Genomic DNA, 18,580 nt, shown 5'->3' with positions numbered 1-18,580 from the left:
GGAACAAAACTCCTTCAATTTTCAATGTCCCAAACAAAGAGCAGCTTATTTCTTTAACCAGTTACAAAGGAGTTAATCTTTCCAACAAACTAACGTCACACGCTAGACAGCCCTTATCTCTTATCTGCCCGGAAGTGTAAGAACGGCTTTAGTTCACAGCGTCGAAATAGCTAGTAGCAGAGAGAATGAGCAGATTCGTCAAAAAAAAAGTAGATCAGGAAAAATAGTCCCAGCCATACATCAAAAAGATTTCTTATCTCTTCCAATCAGAAATCTCTCGTCCGTTGTAATCTTTAAAATGCTATTTTCCATGTCAGCTTTTTGCAATAAAAAAAAAAGATAAGCTATTTATATTTTCTTCCCCCTTAGTTCCGTGAATAAAAAAAGGAAAGTCTTACCTCACCTAGGTTATCTCAATTGCTGTTACTTTGACAAATCTCTTTAGCTGTATAGATAAGAAAATGATGAATGTAGACAGGAGGATGTTTGCCTGTTAATCCGTATTAAAAAAAACGGGTCACTTATCCAGCTGTGCTAGCATAAAAATCCTCGCTCTGTCTGAGTTGCTGGAAGACAGACAATTCTGACGAATTCCAGACTCCAACAATCAAAACAAAGCTATGTGGGAAATCTCACGTTTCTTCTTTAACCGGAAGAAATTATTCCCAGTCAGAAAAGAGCCTTCTGACTGAATTTAAACTGGATAAGTTTCATCCAAGACGGAGCTCGTCTCAGAGGCTGCACAGGCGTAGGGATCCTCCTGGGAAGTCCCACTCCCTTTATTTCCCATGACATCTGATAGCGGGTTTTCCTCAACTGTGCTTTATCCCCAAAGTGTCAAAGCCGCCCGCTTTTATTGATAACCGAGAAAATTCTCTCGTGGCGCCTGTTATCAAATTAAGAGGTGCAATGGCAAAAAGGGGGTCCGCACAAGGGATCCCGGACGAGCTCCCAATTGTTAGGTCCAAACACAACACGCAAGTCGCCCTGTCAACCCCAACTCGCTTATTACACCCGGGAAGAGTGCGGAGTTGAGTGCAAATGAACCCACTATCAGAGATCAAGTAACGTGAGACAAAAACCTTTGCAAAGGGGACCCAATACTTACAAGCCGAAGCAGGCCAGCATGGGAACCTCGTTTATTGGTGTTCAAGGGTTTATATAGGCTTACCCCGAAGTTTACAATATCGGGTTCACGTCATAAAATACAAAAGAAGCAATTGCTAACTGTCATAGCTTTGGGGCATATGTAAGGAGGTAAAGGGGTACAGGGGGAAGGACAAAGTGGAAACATCAAGACTATCTCTTAGACTCTATGTCTGCATATTTCGCATGTCCTTGAGATAAGCACTATGCAGGAGCAGACAAAGGCAACTATTGAGGGGAGGCCCAGCTGCAACCGGGCGCCCCCTAAACTGGAGACAGACATGATATTACTTTGCTTACATATCAAAGGAGTTTTACAAGTCAAGGTTTGTGGGACATTGGAACAGCGTTTGACATTCCTATGCAAGGCACATTAGTAACAATAAGCAAGGGTATAAGCATAAATGTGATACAGAAATGCATAGTAGGGACGTGTCCAGCTTAAACCGGCTTTTATTATGCGAGCCACTGGAATGTAGGTAAGGGTCAGGTCACCAGGAAATAAACCGACATTTTATATCAAGAGTCAAATAAAGGTCACTTTGGTTCTATTTCCCATGATGCTCAAGCTGGTTTGGGTAGGACAAGTGAACTATAGTTTTACAAGCACTGGGGTTTCAATTTAACCCTAACAGCGGCTAGGACTGGCTTTTCCTGCAAGAGATCAATACCTTCCTCTTAGATCCCTTTGGGTGCTGCATCAGCTAGGCTATCCCTTGGTCCATATCATCTTCTCTGCTCCCATCTCCACCGCTATGTTCTTTTTGGCATTCCTAGTTGAGAAAGGTGCATTGGCATCCCTTACAGAGGAGGCTATATAGTCCAGATCTGCCTCTTTCAGCTTCAACTTGCTCTTTTATGGACTTGCTCTTTTGGTAATATACATGTAGACTCTTGGTTCACCTTGTCAGAGTCTCCTCCCAAAGGCAGTGAGGAAGATAGATAGTGCCTTGCAAAAGTAATCAGATTCCTGACCAATGCTCTCATATTACTGAATTACAAATGGTACATGGTAATTTCATTCTGTATGATATTTTATTTTGAAATACTGAAACTCAAAATCAATTATTGTAAGGTGATATTGGTTTTATGTTGGGAAATGTTTGCAAGGAACATACAAAACTGAAACATGTTTCTTTCATAAATATTCAACCCCTGTGCTGTGGAAGCTCCCAGTTTACACAGATAAAAGAAATTGCCCTATTGAGGACACAGTTACCTTACCATTGGCCTCCACCTGTGAACCATTAAAGTTGCTGTCACATTGTCAGGATAAAAACCCCACTCTTGAAGAATCATTGGTCAGGCTGTGGATCTGAAGGAAAATAAAGATCAAAGAGTATTCTACAGAAATGAGAGATTATGTAATACAAATGCATAGATTAGGAAAAGGGTACAAAATAATATCCAAGTGTTTGGATATCCCAGTGAGCACAGTTGGATCAATAATCAGGAAGTGGAAGCTGCATCACACCACCCAGGCACTGCCAAGAAAAAGCCGTCCCTCAAAACTTAGCGCTCGAACAAAAAGGAGACTTGTGAGAGAAGCCACAGAGAGGCCAACAATCACTCTGAAGGAACTACAGAGTTCAGTGGCTGGGAGTGGAGTCATGGTGCACCAGTCAACCTTATCAAGAGCTCTGCATAACACTGGCCTGTATGGGAGGGTGGCAAGAAAGAAGCCGTTACTCAAAAAGTACCATCTGAAAACACATCTGGAGTTTGCCAGAAGGCATAAGAGTGCCCCAGCTGTGATGTGGGAAAAGGTTTTGTGGTCAGATGAGACCAAGATAGAGCTTTTTGGGCAAAACTCTAAGTGCTATGTGTGGCACAAATCTAACACTGCCCCTGCATCAAGACACACCATCCCTACAGTAAAGTGTGGTGATGGCAGCATCATGCTGTGGGGATGCTTCTCATCAGCAGAGACTGGGCATCTTGTTAAAACTGAAGGAAGAATGGATGGAGCAAAATACAGGGAAATACTGCAAGAGAACCTGCTTCAGTCCACTAAAAATCTGAGGTTTGGGAGGAAATTCCCTTTTCAGCAGGACAATGAACTCAAGCACAAGGCCAAAGCAACACTGGAGTCACTCAAGAACAAAAAGGTGAATGTCCTACAGTGGCCCAGTCAAGTCCTGATCTCAATCCCACTGAAAATCTGTGGCGCTCTTTGAAAATTGCAGCCCACAAGCGATGTCCAACCAACCTGAATGACCTGGAACGAATCTATGAAGAAGAATGGGCCCAAATCCCTCCAACACTGTGTGCAAAGCTGGCACATACGTACCCCGAAAGACTTAAAGCTGTTATTGCAGCGAAAGACGGCTCTACCAAATATTAACGTGTGGGAGTTGAATACTTACGCAAGCAACATGTTTCAGTTTTTTATGTTCCTTACAAACATTTCCCAACATAAAACCAATGTCACCTTACAATAATTGATTTTGAGTTTCAGTGTTTCAAAATAAAATATCATGCAGAACAAAACTACAATGTACCGTTTGTAATTCAGTAATATGAGAGCATTGGTCAGGGGTCTGATTACTTTTAGAAGGCACTGTATGTAGTCTGTTTACTTTTAGGAATGGAGAAGATTATTTAGAGTTCCTGAGAAGGGCTTGCTCTACCCATGGATTTGCAAGATACATGTGGTTATGAACGCGAGGAAGGACCTCTCCACCGAGAAGTGGGGATGAAGGTCTCTCCTGTTTTCCTTCGCACTAGGCCACCTGTGAACTCTCAGATCTAGGGCACCATGTGGCAGAGCTGGCCATTTGCGTCAGGGACCCCCAAACAACGATCAGTCGTCAGGCTAGAGAGGGCATCTTCCGTCTCTACGAGCTACTGCTGCACCAGAAGGGTAAGTAGGCTGGAAATAATGTAATTGCAGTTTCATGATGAAACTTTTTTTAAAAAAAGCTGAAACATTATGCCTTAGTTTCACACACCAGTGAAATAGGATTACAACCTCTGGTCACTGTTCTTGTTATGTATTCCCATTAATACAGTTGAGCCCACTGTGGGAAGCCCACAAGCAGAACCTGAGTGCAAGGGCACTCTCCCCTTCTGCAGCTTTCAAGCAACTGGTTGTCAGAAGCATACTGCCTCTGACTATGGTGGTAGAGCACAGCCATCATGGCTGGTAGCCACTGATAGCGTTATGCTCCATGAATTTGTCTAATCTTCTTTTGAAGCCATTCAAGTTGGTGGCAATCACTGTCCTCTGTGGAAGCAAGTTCCATTGTTTAACTATGTGCTGCGTGAAGAAGTACTTTCTTCTGTTTGTCCTGAATCCCACAAAACTGTACAAACATTCAGTTGTATTTCACAAAGCTTTTCTCCCCTTCTCCAATAATAGGCCCTACCCCTTCAGTAAAGATGGCGGCAGGAAATAAGCATTCAAAGGCACTTGAGATTCCTTCCCACAATCCCAAATTGCTATCTTTTCGGCGCCTTTTGAAGACTTTCCTCTTTCAACAAGCCGTTTAAGTTGAGACCTATCCCAATCTGCGTCTGTGTTAGAATTGCTTGTTAACATGTTTTTTTAATAATGTTTTTAACCCTTTTAAAAAGATGTTTTTAAAGCTTTTTTTAATAATGTTTTTAACGTTGTTTTGTTTTAATGTATTTTAAGGTCTGTTTTTATGATGTTTTAAAGTGTTTTTGGTGCTTCTGTTTGCCGCCTTGGGCTCCTGCTGCGAGGCAGGATATAAATCAAATAATAAATAAATAATAAATAAATTTGTCCTTCATTGCTTGAGTCTTGCCTCAGAGACCACTGCTGCAAATAGACATGAGGGTGCTAGAGAAATCCTCTTGGAGGGAACTCACAAACCCCTTCATAAAAAGCAGTTATTCCTTTATTTAAATATTTATGATCCTCCTGTCTTCAGTTCTGTTCAGATATTGTAGAGTTGGAAACGGTTCAAAAAAGGGTAACCAAAACAATCGAGATGAAGCAACTCCCCTATGAGGAAAGGTTACGACATTTGGGTCTTTTTAGTGTAGAGAAAAGGCAAGTGAGAGACAACATGAAAGAAATGTATAAAATTATGCATGGCATGGAAAAAGTGGATAGAGAAAAGTTTTTCTCCCTCTCTCATAACACTAGAACTAGTGGACATCCAATGAAGCTGAATGTTGGAAGATTCAGGACAAACAGAAGAAAGTACTTCTTCACGCAGCACATAGTTAAACAATGGAACTTGCTTCCACAGAGGACAGTGATTGCCACCAACTTGAATGGCTTCAAAAGAAGATTAGACAAATTCATGGAGCATAACGCTATCAGTGGCTACCAGCCATGATGGCTGTGCTCTACCACCATAGTCAGGCAGTATGCTTCTGACAACCAGTTGCTTGAAAGCTGCAGAAGGGGAGAGTGCCCTTGCACTCAGGTTCTGCTTGTGGGCTTCCCACAGTGGGCATCTGGTTGGCCACTGTGAGAACAGGATGCTGGACTAGATGGGCCACTGGTCTGATCCAGCAAGCTCCTCTTAGGTTCTTATGACCACATCCACTTAAGGTGGTAAACAAAATACAAGGGTAGAATAGTATCCAACAAAGTAGTTCTTTTAGTGCAGAGACTTCTGCTGCGCAAGGGGACTTCCTCACCCTCTCCTCTCACAGTGTGCCTGCTGCATGCTCTTTAAATTGGTTCTGGGGGTTCCCTCAACCCTCTGGAGCAGATTTGGGGAGGGCACAAGGGACACATGAGGAGAGGGAGGGAGAGGTCCTGTTGCACAGCCAGAAAATATAATTCAACCAGTACTGTATAAAAACCATTCCAGCCCCATCACAATAAAACATTATTGTCTGAAAAGCCCTAAACCAGTGTTTCCCAACTAGTGGGCCACCAGATGTTGTTGGACCACAATTCCCATCTTTCCTGACCATTGGCAATGCTGGCTGAGGCTGATGGGAGTTGTGGTCCAACAACACCTGGTGGCCCACTAGTTGGGAAAGGCTGCCCTTAACCAAAGGTAGGGACCCTGTGGCCCTCCAGATGTTATTGGAGTCCTACCTCCATGAGCCCCAGACAGCATGGACAATGGTCAGGACTGATAGGAGATGTAACTTGTAGTTCAACAGCACATGGAGGGCCACAGGTTCCCCATCCCTGCCCTAAACCTTTAAGTATGGAACAATAAAGCGTTTAACTCCTGGTGTCTTAATGTCAGGGCTGAGCATGAATAATGCTGAAGAACTCTGGTGCAGGAGGTACCAAGATGAGAAGAAAATGCTCTCCTACATAAACATCATGAGAGTTGGAGAGGTAAAAATGTTCCTCTGTGGCACCCTTTGATACTAGAAATTTCCCACACCCCCATAAAGGCCAAACCGCTCAGGTATTCAGCAGATTTCCTGCTCCACGTGAGAAGGGAAGGAGGCTTTCTTTACCTTCCTCTGCATCCAGGAAGCACTGGAATCAGCACTGGGGGGGGATTGTTTGCAAACTGACGTGAACAGAGCTGGAACATACAAATGCAATGCGTTGCTGGCAGTTCATGCAAATAATGCTTTCACCCTGCCTTAATAACACGACAGCTTATAAGGATAAGTATGATCATAAGGAGGACATCATACGCCATTGAACCCAGCCATTTACAGAATAACATGGGCAGAAGGGACAGGATCCTGTCTCAGGAAATGAAGGCTATGTTCATTATCAAGCTCAGGCTGTATGGCAGAAATAGGCAGAGATACGTGCAGAGATGTGATCAGGCTATGTTCATTATGAAGGCTATGAAGGAAATGAAGGCTAATTACAGGCTTAAAATGCAGCATGGCTGTTTTTTCTTAATGCAGGGCAATTTTGCAAATCCTGGTGTCTCCAGCTGCCTGCTGTCTGTCTGTAGTTTCCCCACTCCTTCATCCACCCCAACTCCTATTGGTGGAACTTTCAGTCCTCCAGCTCCATCTCTTGGAAATCATCTTGTTTTTCCTGGTGTTGGCACTTTAAATAATCAAAGTGAGTGAGAGGAGACAGATCCCCTTTCTTGTTTACAGAGACTGATGAGCAGAGATGAGAACAGATCTCTCCCCGCCCCACCACCTCTTATTTTAAAATGAATGAGATGTGCAATCCTAACCCACTTTCCAGGGAGTAAGCCCCACTGAATTCGGTGAAGCTTACTTCTGTGTAAACATGGGTAGGATTGCAGTAGCTGGGTGGTTGCGAAATGGGATGCTTCTCTGTGATACATACATGTGCACCGCTAACATCAGGCATGTAGGACCACCCCTAGGAAAGGCTTCCTCTGTATACACCTGGGATCCCCCTCCCCAATAAACAGTTTTAAAGTCAGAGTGAAGCTGGTTTGGGGGATATTTATTTATTTATTTATTTAACTTGTATACCGCCCCATAGCTGAAGCTCTCTGGGCAGTTTACAATCATTGCATCAAAATGAGGGATGGGTGAGAAGTTCGGCTCAGTTTCAAGCTGAATCGATCACATCAGCACTTTCTGAAAAAATATGAGACCTGAGACACAGCCGTCCTTTGAAATTCATACTTATTCAGATTTTGCAATTCGCCAACCAACGTTTACAAAAATGAATATGTTAGGGGAAAGTGTGCATAAAAATGAATATATGAATGAAAACATAAAAATGCATCATATGACAAGAAATTTCTTGCAAAAAATTGCTTATGAGGAGAAATTCACACTAAACTGCTGGAGAATTTTAATGAGGATTTTTTTAAAAAACCGCAAATTGCTGCAGAAATGTGGAGCTGAATTTAAGATTGGAAAAATGAGAAACTGAGAGAACTGAAATTGTCAGATTTTTCCATCCCTAATAAAAATGCAGTATTTCAGAAGAAACCCATGGACAGTGAGTAACTGTGGGAAATGTCACTTGTACCCCGATTGAAAGAACAGGGGTTACTGCATTGTAAACCAGTAATATTCCCCCTATCCTAACTAAGTTGTGATAATGGAAAGAGGGAAGGGAGAAGCAGAGACCATTTCATGAATCCACTTAGACATCATCTGGCTTCATTTTGGTTGGGGTAAAGGACTAAGAGGAGTTAATCATTGTTTTATGTTTAGGTGTTTGGTGTCTTCTTCAATGAACATCAGAGAAGATCTTTCCTAACAACAGCTTTGCTGGCTATTTACAGCCGTGATCCGAGAGTCAGTGAAGCTGGACTCCTCCTTGTTTATTCCATCCTTGGGAATGTAGAAGAACTAATGGGGGTGGAGGTGAGCTACCAGATTAAGCTTTCGGAGAGGGAGAGGAAAATATTTTAAAGGGCCAGTTTTTTCAAGGATTTTAAAAAAAACCTATTTGGGGATTTTCCCCCCCCCATCTCTCCAGGCAATGGACATAACGAAAAAAATCTGGCGTCAGCTCTTCAAATTTCGAGTTTGCAATGAGTTGCCTGTAGCGGTGCAAAGCCTGTTTGCAAGCAAAGGTATTTCCAAAGATATGGGGAACACCACCAAAAATACAGAATGAGCATAAGCTCTCCACTCATCATCTGTCACCTCAGCCGGCATCTTAGGAGCCAAATGGCCCAAATGTATTGTTGAAATAGGTGTGAGCCAGATAACAATGAGGGAGAAATTAGATTCCATTCACATGTAAAGGCGGATCTATCCAATATGCACTTTCTGAAACAATAAGCAGACTGAAATAGAGCCATCCTGCAAAACCTGCACACCTCTACATTTTGCAATGCAGTTCTCCAGCCAAGTAATGTGTACAAAAATGCATATTTGTTGTAAAGCATGCATGCATTAGTGAAAATAATAGAATTGCTTTGCCAAAATGTCTATTTTAGAAGAAATTCACGCTGAAATGCTGATTAATTTTCATGAGGACTTTTAAAAAAAAAAATCAAACTGATATGGAAATGTGGAGAACTGAATTTAAGATTGGAAAATTAAGGACCTGAAAGAAACCAAAATTGACAGATTCGCTCATTCCTAAAGCCAGACCACCCAAATTAGTGTCTTTTGATTGGTCAGAAAACCTTATGCAAGTTTATGCATCAGATGAGTCTTTTTTTTTTTTTACCCCATGGATATGTGCAGTGCAACTAGGGAAGTCGGGGACCATGGGAGGCAAGTTCCCATGGTTCCTTACGTGGAGACCATGAATACATGGCTGCATCTAGGGGCCTCACACCTTGTTGTAGTCATCCTATTGTGAATGTTGCCTTCTTTTTGTCCTTCTCTTAGGACCTAGATCAGAGGTGAGGAATCTGTGACCCTTCAGCTACTGTTTGACTCCAACTCCCATCAGCAGCTGCCAGCATGGCCAATGGTCAGGGGTGATGGGAGCCGTAGTCCAACAACACCAGGAGGGTTACAGGTTCCCCAGCCTTGCCTTAGATGCCATTCTTGATTAACTAATGCAGAGTTTGAATGAAGATTCTAGATGCCTAGCTGGAAACGTACAATGACTTCTGGAGATTTTGACTGGTATACCCACCTCTAATTAGTTTCTATGCCAGTTACTACACAGTGTGTCTATAATTTGCTCTCTAGCTGTACTTTTTGTAGTCTGTAGACTAGACTAGATGAAATGACCACCATGCTATAGGAGAAATATGCCACTTTATGAGAAAGCCTTTACAGCCAAAGTACGGGTTTAGAAGCTACAATTAACGCCTGCTTTGGGAGCTCTAAATGCTACCTTAAACCTATAAAGAACACCTCCATTTCTGAGCATGGTTCCAATGTGGCATACTGGTTAAAGGGTTGGGCTAGAACTAGGGAGATGTAGGTTCAAATCTCCACTCATTCCACAGGTGACCTTGAACCAGTTATTATCTCTCAACCTAACCTACCTCACAGAGTTGTTGGGAAGATAAAATAGGTGGCTAAACTAAAGAACCATTTACATCACTCTGAGCTCCTTGGAGGAAAGGTGGGGTGATGTCAATAATGATGATGTCGTCATCTTCAGTGACTTCTCCCCCCAACCATTTTCTAAGTCAAACGAGTCTGGTCTAATTCAATCTCTTTTCTCTTTTCTTCCAATCAGGTGATGTGCTGATGGAGGATCTTGATGATTATGTACAGCAGTAAAACAACCTTCCACATCTTTCCACTTTCTATTCTCATCCTCTCTTTCCCTCCCTTTCATTCTTTCTTTTCTTCCTCCCTTCCCTTTCCCTCTTCCTTATGTTTCCTCCAGGTGCCTCAGTTTTGGGGTTTCATAGCAGCCCTAGAATTGTTGCTTTCCTTCCTCATTCTCTACAAGATGGATTTTCTTCCCTCTGCATAGATGGAACCACTTCGTTTTGGGAAGCAATGAGAGTGTGACTTTTCTCTCCTGTGTCTTGGGATGTCCAAACTGCCAGCTCTCGGGATGGGCAGTTGAAGAATCTGCAGCCCCTTAGATGTGGCTTCCTCCTCCTGGGTCACATATGGAGTTCCTCTTCAGAAAAAGGCTAAAGCACACAGGGGCAAGAAGAGTAAGCATGGAGTCCCAGAACACCAGCTACTTTTTTCATCACTGTTTGCTGGGTCAAGGTTACCCCAATAACCCTTTGAAGGAGAAGATGAGAGAGGAGGGTATCTCCCTCTGCTTCTGCCTGGACCACTTGAAGCCATCTATGCCAGGGCCCTGTGTATAAACAGAGTAGTAGCCAGAAATAGATGGGAGCATGCTGAGCCAAGAACACTAAGCACTGGATAAATATAGACTAGGGATGGGGGAGAAATTTTACTCCATTTGCATTGAAAGATGAACCTACCTAACGTTCACCTTCCAAAACAATAGAACTGAAACACTTCCCCAAATTTCGCAATGCAGTTCTCCTGCCAAGTAATGTGTACAGAAATGCATATACTAGGGCAAGGTGTGCATAAGTATGCATACATTAGTGAAAATAGATACACCATGTAGTATATTAGGCAACATCGCATACCAAAATGTGTATATTAGGCAAAAATCACACTAACATGCTGATGCATTTTCATGAGGACTTAAAAAAATTCCAAACTGATGAAGCAGAAGAATTATATAGAACAGACAAAGAAGATCTATGATTTTTAGCTACAAAATTGATACCCCATCTGACAAAAAGCAAGTGAAAAGTCGCAGGCCACAGAATATTAGGATGGTCTTGGGGATTATTGACTGGAATGCTCTGGTTTTCTTTTTGGGGTTTCTTTGTGTCGCCTCCATCCCCTTTTCCTTTTTTAACATTGTCATTTAAAATAAAGAATGAACAGAACAATCACATTTATGACACCACATGTTAATGGCTTGAATAGCTCATTTGAAATACCAGATTAAAATGAACTGTAGCGTACATTCTATTTATTCAGGAAATATACTAAAAAAAGATGAGTAGTGTCTGAAATATTTTTCCCAGGCATCATCTTTTATGCTGCAGCAACAAAAAACAACAGAGGAGATGTTGGATATTAAGGCATCTTTTAATCAAATAGTTGATCAAAAATGGATATGGAAGGTTTTTGTTCTTGAAAATAAAACTACAATTAGAAACTATTAGCAGTAGCATCAACATATGTACCACATGACAAGCAGAGCCCCTTTTATACTAGTATATAGACTGAGGTTTTATATTGGGTAGAAGAGAGCATGGTGATAGAAGGCAATTTCAGTCCAATGATGGATGCAGAAGGTGCTTCCAACCATAACATTTCCTAATGGATTAAGAAATCAGCTTACATCTTACCTGCCAATGTCTGGAGATATTATCAATCAAACAGAATATCATTTTATTTTCTGTTCTTAGATACAAGGTATATACAAGGATTGACTAAAGTTTTGTTATTACTGATCTCTTCAAAGGTAAGATCCAATGTCACTTGAGAGGGCATCTGTGGAGCTGCTTCTTCCACCCCTTTACCCTGCAACTCCCAAACTGTGCTCCAGAGGATTGGGAGAGACCTTGGAGCAGATCTTGCAGGGGTGGGAGGGGAGGGAATCAAAACTGGAAGTCTTGTTACATAAGCTGATTTCTCTTATGCAAGTAGGCGTACTTCGTTGGATGTCACTACTAAGAGTAGGAAAAATAAAATAATTGGCCTTGGAATTTATACCAACCATGCTAAAAGTTTGATTTGGTATAGAAAATCTTAGATAAACATTATTGGAATTAGAAATTAAATAATTCATTACAACAAAAAAAGATAGCTGAAGACTTGAGACAGCAGACTAATTTTTTGATATTAAAAAACTGGTAAATTAAATTACACTACTGTGGGCAACATTTAAAGCTGCTATGAAGGGTTTATGTATAAGTACTGCAGTATATTTCAAAAAAAACCTTTCCTTTGTCCCTCCCCCTCCAATCCCCTCCTTCCACTCCCCTCCCTTTCTCCTTCCCTCTACTCTCCACTCCCGTTCTCCTTTCCCATGGTCAGATTTACTTATCCTAACCATGATTACATAGGAGTAAATCGCATTGAACTCAATAAGCATGCAAATGATCAGACTTGCCTTTCCCCTCCTTCCCCTCTTCTCTCCCTTCCTCCTCCCCTCCCCTTTCCCTTCTTCCTCCTTCCCTGCCCACTCCAGCCCTCCCTCCCCACAGTCAGTTTTACCTCTCCTAAGCATGATTGCATGGGAGTAAATCCCACTAAACTCAATAAACATGCAAATGATCAAACCTGTCCTTCTCCTCCCCTCCCCCCCTCCCCCTCCTCCCCTCTGCCCTTACTCCCCTTCCTCTTCCTCCCCATCCCCTGTGGTTAGTTTCACCTATCCTAAGCATGATTGCAGGGGAGTAAATCCCACTGAACACCATAAGCATGCAAATGATCAATCCATTCTCAGCAAACTTGCACAGGATCCCATTTCTTACATCCCGGATTAAAAAGAAGAGAAATGCACTAATAGGGAAAAAACCTTGCAGTTTAAGAACATACCTATAGCCCACAGATATTTCTATCAAACTTTAAAAAGCAGGGAAAATTGGGCAGCTATAGTGAATGCACCAGGGGGGTAGGAGACCTGACCTCTCTGAGATATTGGACTGCCCTACAAATTTGTCAAAATGCAAACACAATTTGAGTTGGTCTTTCACAGTCCAATCCACTTGCTGTGTAGCTTGGAAGAATCTGGTAACATGTGCCTCTGAGCATATGAGGAGTGGAGGCAACACCTGCAATCAGCCCAAATCATAGAAACGAGACGTGCTGTGCTGATCTTGTTTTAGCAGGGGGGAATCTACATACCCTCCGCAGGGGACATGGACCCATTAGGATGGTCCGCCCCAGACGCATGATGGAGCCCACTGGATTCCTGAATGCGCTGGGTGATTTGGAGCTAACTGAAGGCCACCCAGTCGAAACCCTGGTGATGAAGTGGAATAGGGAGATCACTAGGGCAATAGACCGGGTGGCACCGAAATGTCCTCTCCTCCTGAATAGAACTCAGAATGCAGCCTGGTATACACCACGGTTACGCAGTCTGAGACAGGAAGTGAGACGACTAGAACGCCGATGGCGGAAATCCTGCGCTGAAGGCGATCGGACACTGGTTAGAGCGGCAATAGCGGCCTACCAGCGGGCAACAAAGGCAGCAAAGAGGTAATTCTTTGCTGCCTCTATTGCGTCGGCAGAGTGTTGTCCCAGGAGGTTGTTCCAGGTGGTCCGAAGCCTGGTTGGTCCAGTTGCGCAGGAACCTATGGAACAATCAAAAGCCTCCTGTGACATATTTGTTAAACACTTTGCCGATAAAATCGAGCGCCTAAAGGGCAGGATTCCTTGCATCGTGGTTACAAGTAGTGGTCTGTTGGGATCAGTTTCAGCCTCTTCTCTCTGAAGAAGTGGACAAGGTGCTCTCTACTGTGAAACCAACCACTTGCTTGCTTGATCCTTGCCCTTCATGGCTTGTCATGAGCTGTAAAGAGAGTCTGGGCAAAGGGATCCAGGCAATGGTAAATGCATCCTTGGAGGAGGGTGCAATGCCATTAGCCCTCAAGGAGGCAGTGATAAAACCTATTCTGAAAAAGCCCTCCTTGGATCCCTAAGATTTAAACAACTTTCGCCCAGTCTCCAATTTACCATTCTTGGGCAAGGTGATTGAACGTGTGGTGGTAAAGCAGCTACAGACACACTTGGAGGAAGCAGATTATTTAGATCCTTTCCAGTCGGGCTTCAGGACTGGACACGGAACTGAAACAGCCTTGGTCGCTCTGGTGGATGATATGAGGAGGGCGTTGGATAGGGGAGAACATACCTTCCTCGTCCTCCTGGACCTCTCAGCGGCTTTCGATACCGTCGACCACGGTATCCTGTTGAATCGCCTGAAGGGATTGGGAATAGGAGGCACTGTTTTACAGTGGTTCCGTTCCTATCTCTCTGGTAGATATCAACGGGTAGTGTTGGGGGACAAGGTTTCAGACCCTTGGCCCCTCAACTGTGGTGTGCCACAGGGTTCTATCTCTCCCCCATGCTATTTAACATTTATATGAAACCGCTGGGAGCCATCATCAGGAGTTTTGGGCTGCAGTGCCATCAATATGCGGATGACACGCAGCTCTATCTCTCATTTAAATCCTCACCAGAGTTGGCTGTGGATACCTTGTCCAAGTGCCTGGAGTCCGTAAGTGGATGGATGGGAGAAAACAGGCTGAAGCTGAACCCCGATAAGACCGAGGTGTTACTGGTGGGGGACAAGAGAAGGTTGGGTGATTTTGACCTGATACTTAATGGGGTGAGTTTGCCCCTGAAGGACCAGGTCCGCAGTCTCGGGGTCATCTTGGACTCCCAGCTGTCTATGGAGGCTCAGGTTTCTGCAGTGAGCCGGGCAGCCTGGTACCAACTTCATCTAGTACAGAGGCTGCGACCCTATCTTCCCATACATCTGCTCCCACGAGTGATACATGTCCTGATCTCCTCTCGATTAGACTACTGTAATGCGCTCTACGTGGGGTTACCCTTGAAGACAGTCCGGAAACTCCAGCTGGTACAAAATGCGGCGGCGCGCTTAATAAAGCAGACCCGCCGCCGCGATCATATCACCCCAGTGTTGATTGAATTACACTGGTTGCCAGTTGTATACCGGGCCCAATTCAAGGTGTTGGTTTTAACCTTTAAAACCCTATACGGTTCCGGCCCAGTTTATCTGAAGGAACGCCTCCAGTATAACAAAATATGCCGCCAAACAAGATCAGCCTCACAGGACCTTCTCTCAGTCCCACCGACGAAGACAGCTAGGTTGGTACGGACCAGGGAGAGGGCTTTTTCGATCGTGGCCCCCACCCTCTGGAACTTACTTCCCTTTGACCTTTGGCATGCCCCCTCCCTGTTGACTTTTCGCCGAGCCTTGAAGACCTGGCTCTTTAGGCAGGCCTATGGGATCTCTGGGGTGGGCTAGATTTTATACTGTATTAGCGTAGGATGGTCTGTTAGATGAGATGTTATGATGTTAATATTATGATGATTATGTATATGTTGAGATTGTATTTTATATTGTACATCGCCCAGAGTGTCCGTTTGGTCGGACAGATGGGCGTCTGATAAATAAAATTTTATTATTATTATTATTACATTATTAAGACAGTTGATATAGTTCAGATAGTCACTTTAAATATGTTTGATTTACTTTGCAGTTTTAGTGAAGTTTCCTATAGGAAATCATTTTCTTTTGCTTCTATTTCTGTGAATACGTGAAGTACAGCAACACTTTGCAAAATTTACATTTTAAACTCCAAAAATAATTGTGGAATAATGGCACTGACTATTCTGCGGAATAGTCTCCAGTGGACATCAGGAGTGTCTCAGTTTGCACAAGATAAAACAGTGGGAGGTGAAACATATTGTAGCAAAATTCTAGGTGTGATCTATGTTTTTAATTTACCGTGCCCATCTTGCCTTAAATGAAGTGGTTTAGCAGGCTGAAAACATGCATCTTGGGCAGGCCAAGATTGTTTTTTCCAACAGCTAGAGTCATTGCTGAAGTAGCAACATATTGGAATCAGTCTGATTTTACATCAAACTGCAGTTTCAGATTCAACTGTTAATGCACCCAAAATAGAAACAGAACAGAACCTCCAATTTGAAACAAAAGGCTGTCTTCACCATCATATGACACTGACCAATAAAATGTCTTTGAAATTAATAAAAATAAATTTGACACAGGTTTCTAGGATGAATAATGAGAGAAATAAAAATTTCTAGATTAGACTCTCTGTAGAAACAATAGTAACACTGAAATGAAGCAGAGTAAGAAGAACACCAACAACATACAAAAATGTAATTCTCCATCTTTGGAGATGGCAGGTATTGCTACCTCTCACCATATGCTCAGAGGCACATGTTACCAAATTCTTCCAAGCTACACAGCAAGTGGATTGGACTGTGAAAGACCAACTGAAATGGTGTTTGCATTTTGACCGATTTGTAGGGCAGTACAATATCTCAGAGGAGTTCAGGTCTCCTGCTCCCTTGGTGCATTCACTATAGCTGCCCAATTTTCCCTGCTTTTTAAAGTTTGATAGAAATATCTATGGGCTATAGGTACGTTCTTAAACTGCAAGGTTTTTTGCCTATTAGTGAATATATATATAGATAGAGAACTTTACCACTGAATTAGTCTGATTGATGTTGCTGCAAAGGGCTTCTGGTCAACCTGAAAGCACATTTTCCAGCAATCAAATTAAACATCAACCAAAAAAGATCAAAGTGATCATCTGTAGAGGAAGCTCAACAAATGGCTTATAGACCAAAATGAGGCAGTGCAGGGGTCCGCATGCGTTATTTGAGTATATTATTTACTGTCTCCTGTGCATGGCAACCTCATTTTAGGATTGCAAAACTCAAGGCCAAACTGACTGTAAGGTGGGTTATCAAATTTTGGTGTTTTTTCCAAGATGGGGAGGTTTTCCCTACACTGACCCAAATAAAATTAAAAATTGGTCCCCAAATATTGTTTGGATCAGAGATCTGGGGCTTCTAAATATCAGCTGAGCTAGATTGCATCCAGAACAGAATTCTGAGGACAACACTGGAAACCCGAGTGAGCAGCTGTGTTTGAGAGCTGCAGCTTGTCTCTATTTTATCACGTATTTTAATTACTTCTATCTATTTTTATTAGGAATTTTCCATTTTTAGTCTGTTTTTAGGAAATCAGTAGCCTCTGGAAGTCTCCTATTTTTGAGCATTCTATCTGTCTACCCACTGGCTTTTGTTTAAATTACTCTGATGGAGAAGCCGGAAACAGGAAAGTATTTTATCAAGGACACTACTTGCCGCTCCATTATTTACAGGAAAGAGCTGGGAGTCAACACAATGTTGATGTCCTCTTGACTTTATGTGGGGAGGGTTGCATTTACTCAGAACAGTGGTGACTGATTAATTACTGGAAAATGAACCTTTCAGACAGGGGAGGAAGTTTTATTCTACCATACTTGGACTTCTAATTCCAGAAGTCTTCAATTATTTAACTAAGTGCCTAGCCCTTGTGGGTATCACTGCTGTTATTGCCTCTACATAACTAATGGTTTATACCAGAGAAAATGACAAGCAATTGGGGCTAGCCCCGGCGACTGAAGATGTCTCCTCCATTGTCAAGGCTCACCGCCAATCAAAAACCACTGACTTTCTTTGTCCCATTCTGGAAGAAAGAATTAACCTGGACTCCATTGTTACACCAAATGTGAATGAGATTTTAGATTGGTCCTTCAGTCCGCTGTGTATGACAACGAATTTTGACTGGGTGTCTCAAAAGAATGGTAGGCATAGCTTAGCTGAGGAGCTGGCAACAGTGAAGGAAGTGCCTTCTGAATCCAAGCCCCATGGAAGCTCTAAAACACCAAAACTATTACATCCCCTGAGTGAAATTAAGAAGGATAAATCCAACTCACCTTCCCCACACTTGCCTATTCACTCTGTTCATCTGATCAATGATAAGGATTCTGATTTCCATCTTGCTGTTAATTTGCTTTGCATAGATATACCCTAACCAGCATTTGCAGCTGGAAACAGGATCTTTTGTCCTGGAACATGAAGATCTCTCATTAGGTAATTATTGGCTAAACTTAAGCCAATCGGGCAGAGCATCATCTGGCAAAAGTACCATATCAGAAATAACTGATATTTAGTCCATCAAGAGAGAACTCCTGGCATCAAAATATTATATGTTTACTTCAGAAATTTGGCTATGCAGAAAACTAATTTCGTCTACCCCCCCCCCCCTGAGATCTTAACCAAGAAGGAGTTCAAATAGTGTGCTTATGCAGGACGTTTTTTCATCTTTTTAGTGAAGATTTTCCTCTAGAATAATCAGTAAAAGTATCACCCTGGAATAGAAGTCAGTCCCATTGAAAAACAGTATGTTTTGTTTGAGGAATGAGCTATATACAGTAACCTACATTTCTGCCATTGTGATTTAGATGAGCCTGAGGATCTGCCCCATTATCTGTTCAATTGATTGATGACACAAGGCATTCAAAATATCTTAATGCTCTGTCAAAAATGATATCCCCTGGTCAAT

Source organism: Rhineura floridana, chromosome 2 (assembly GCF_030035675.1).
Source record: "Rhineura floridana isolate rRhiFlo1 chromosome 2, rRhiFlo1.hap2, whole genome shotgun sequence".
NCBI lineage: Eukaryota > Metazoa > Chordata > Lepidosauria > Squamata > Rhineuridae > Rhineura > Rhineura floridana.
This window is presented reverse-complemented; position numbering follows the sequence as displayed.